Source organism: Mastomys coucha, unplaced genomic scaffold (genome assembly GCF_008632895.1).
Source record: "Mastomys coucha isolate ucsf_1 unplaced genomic scaffold, UCSF_Mcou_1 pScaffold21, whole genome shotgun sequence".
In the NCBI taxonomy this organism is placed as follows: domain Eukaryota; kingdom Metazoa; phylum Chordata; class Mammalia; order Rodentia; family Muridae; genus Mastomys; species Mastomys coucha.
In genome coordinates, this window is record NW_022196904.1 from 169,368,410 (window position 1) to 169,372,165 (window position 3,756).

General features: G+C 43.4%; 1 protein-coding gene and 1 long non-coding RNA gene across 3 annotated transcripts in view; one reads left to right on the forward strand and one right to left on the reverse strand.

The window, feature by feature from the left end:
- Nucleotides 1–440, reverse strand: part of LOC116103806 — a 4,217-nt gene extending 3,777 nt beyond the window's left edge. The window contains exon 1 of the long non-coding RNA XR_004123584.1: nucleotides 215–440. This is a non-coding gene — a long non-coding RNA (uncharacterized LOC116103806). The remainder of the gene's footprint in view (nucleotides 1–214) is intronic.
- Lgi1 (leucine rich glioma inactivated 1) overlaps nucleotides 1–3,756 on the forward strand; it is a 47,070-nt gene that overhangs the window by 5,617 nt on the left and 37,697 nt on the right. The gene's annotated exons all lie outside the window — the stretch shown is intronic.

The following is a 3,756-nucleotide window of genomic DNA, read 5'->3' on the forward strand; positions in this document are numbered from 1 at the left end:
TACATACCCCAGGCTCTTCAATCTAGCAAGGACAGTCTTGGAAACTTCTAATACTCCTGTCTTCACATCCCCAGCGCTGGGATTAAAGGCATGCACCCCCACACCTGGCCACCAAACCCTGTTATGTCATCTGGGGATCAAACCTAGGGCATCACTCATACTTTGAAAGCATTCTGCCAACTAGACTACAGATTCGTATATCTGTGTAAATTACCTTCGGATGAGGACTGCTTTCACCGAAAGCATGTTTTATTCTTCCACCTATTCGGGCCAGAAGCCCGATGGTAAGTGGCCTGCCTCTCCTCCCATGATTCACTTTCACCTGGGAAGTCCTCTCCCCGGCAACCTGAGAGTCTGACTCTCCCTCTTCAGCCAGACCTGTTCCTGCCTGAGGGACTTTCAGGCTTCTGCAGGACACCTCCGGTTGCCCCCCACCTCGCCCTGCCCCACCCCACCCCCCAGCTTTCGGTTAGAACCCTCGGCATTAGTGTTACTTCTTTGAAACAGTAACTGTCACGGTGCCACCCAAGTGCTTGGAAGCTCTTAATGGTTCCTAGGAAGGGAGAGGACGTCAGAGGAGCAGAGCTGGTGCTGATAGCACTTGGCTTTTTCCTGTGTATCTTGGACACAACAACACTGACCCTAGCCTCTCCCTCCCCATATACACCAGGAACATCCATGTGAGAGGGGGTGCCTCCGTCTTAGCCTGGTATCTCACATTCTAGATGTTGCTAAGGCTGCCTGGCATTTGCTACTTATTTGTATTTGCATCCGGTCCATGTCTGACATGCAGGGTTAGAAGTGAGCCACGGCCTAGGGAAGAGCCTTGAGACTGTAAAATGCCAGACTTTGTTTCCTATGTGTTTGTTGACGCTGACCACCATAGCCACAGACTTCTAGTAAAGCATTTTATTATAGTATCTTGGTCAAATTTTTCAGCCTTTCACCCCAATTTCACATAAATTAGTGGGTTAGAGTATTGGAAAATGGTAAGTCACCAGAAAGTGACCTACCACCCCCTACCCCAACCCTACCCACCCACCCCTGTCGACATGACACACACTACAAATTCAAAGAGATTTCTGAGAATTTCGAAGTTCTCTGAAAAAGATCGTCAGCTCTTAAAAGGGACACGGCTAACCCCATCTGACACCCACTTTATCTTTAGCCCCCCTTTTCCCATCCTTGCTTCACATTTAGCTTCCTGGGTTCTTAGTTTGACTCTCTTCTGTGAAGGGTAAACAGTCTGTTTATCCTGTCCAGAGGGACATCCAAACAGAACTGGTAGAGAAGCGGTAAGATGAGAAAATCATGACCACATCATTTCCTTGCTTATTTGCATCTGCTTAGTTAAAACCAGTGTTTCTTGGGGACCAAGGGAGAAAAAAAAAAAAACTCAGATAAGTACGTATTGTGCAGTTGCAAGCAGTAACAAAACTAAAGCAAGATATTTTCAGTGCAGTAAATGAGTTTGAAGATCCTACTGGGTAGCAAGTACAATCACTAGCTTCATGGGGGACACAAAAGTGACTGGCCTGCTGTCACTTCACCCCAGTAGGGCAGCATCAGGCAGGTGGTGATTGGTGCCAGGTGCAGTGTATTTCATTTGTTCCTGGATGCATTGTAGTGTATCAGGTGACCCTGATAATCTGCAATCAGAAGGATTGATGTTCGGCTGATAGGTGGTGGTGGCGATGCCTGCTGGTGGTGAGGTTGTGGTTAACATGGGCAGCAGAATGGTTGCAGAGGCTTTTCTATATGAGCTGGGAAGTCACCTCTGCCTCCTGGAGAGCTGGCAATGTGGCAAGTGTTAATAGCTTTGTGGTCAGATTCTCTTGAGTGCCCGTTTCCTCTCTGATGCTTATTAGTTGTGTGATTTGGGGTAGATTGAGCCAAGCTTTGACATCTGTGTGTATGAAGTGGGAAATACACAATAGAACCTAGTACATTGGATAGCAGTAAGGATTAAAATTCATGGATGACACTGTTCCTTTAAATCAGTGAACGCTGGATTTATGACAGTGGTTGTTTTTATTACTGAGCCTGTCATAACATTACACTAGTGTCGGCTTGTATGATCTGAGCTTGTCTATAGCCCCAGCTTTAAGGTTCTCTGGCCCTACACACAGGTCTCTATCGGGACCTGCTGAGAAATCTTGCTTTCAAGTATTTTTTAATAGGAAGTATGCATTATTTATCCTTAAAAAAAAAAAAATGTTTAACCCTCTCACTTCTTCCTCATGAATTAAAAAGCACATCCACAGTTTATAAAACATGTCATATTTTGCTTAAAAAATTAATCTGGACCAGTCTTCAGACAAGTGGTCCTACAGTAGTATGCAACTAGAGTTTAGACATAAGAGTCTAAAATCCGATATGACCATAAATGGACTGTGTAGCATTGGGCAGAGTGCAAAATGGTGCTGGGCCTCAGATCCTATAAGCATAAAACACCCAAGGAAGAGTAGGTTCTGGCTTTGAAACTCAAGTGCTAGTTGGGGTGGTGAGATAAATGAAGAAGGCAGTTGGGCATGAGACAACAGGAAGCAGAAGTAATGGGTAACCGGAGAAGATACGACTTATCTATGAGTGACATCCTCGTCTCCTGTTGATTATTATTGATGCATGAACATGTGGTCCTTACCCTCCTAACTCCTATCCTTCTCTTTGGGGAAGTAGAAATCTGGGAACTTATTTTAAGCAGGATAAAGACAAAACAAAGCATTGAGTTGGCATTTGGGGATCTTCGGACTAATACCTAAGGCTTCCTCCAATATTAAAATCCTACTGTATTCTGTGGAGTTGGTGAGATGGCTCAGTGGCTAAGGGGACTTGTTCTTGCAGAGGACCTAGGTTCAGGGCCCAGCACCCATATAATTGTTCACCTCTATCTGTACCTCCAGTTCCAGGGATCCAATGCCTTCTTCTGTCCTCTGTGGGAAATGAACACACATGGGGGACCCACATACTCATACACATAAAATAAGTACATCTAATAAAAATAAAATTACAAAAATATATTTTTTAAAAATCTATCCTATTCTAATCTATGAATACCTTACTATAAGATAGAAAATCACTTTGTTAAAGAAACAGATAAAAATTATTATATCAATTCTCATAAGACAGCAAATTAGATTGGTAATCAAAAGAACCCACAATATAGAATTGGCTCTATAGTTATTGTTAAAAATACTAATGAATTGCTTTTATGACACCCTGGGTTTGGTCCCCAGCATCTCTATTAAAAATAAACCAAAACAAGTAATACCATTTCTAATCCCCTAGATAGTGTAATGACACATAACTAGGCCTTGTATGTGGTAGCTGAAAAGAAACAGTATTTAATATCAATCTCATAGGTCTATGATCCAAAAGGAAATGTTGGATCCACTTACATAGCAAGATGGTGGGTGTTTGCTTATATAAAGTGCAATTAAAAAGCAATAAACTGGGGCTGGGGAGGTGGCTCAGTCTGTAAACTACTTGCCACTGAGCATGAGGCCCTGAGTTCAAGCCCCAGCACCCAATAAAATTTCCAGGCATGGTGGCTCATACTTATACTAGGAAGGGACAGGAGGATCTTTGGAATTTGCTGACCAGCTAATCTGTGAGCCCCAGATTCAGTGAGAGACCCTGTCTCAAAAAAATAAAGGGGAGGGAGCAATAAAGGAAGACACCCAGTATCAACCTCTGGCCTCTATATGCATATACCACACACACACACACACACACACACACACACACTCACACATA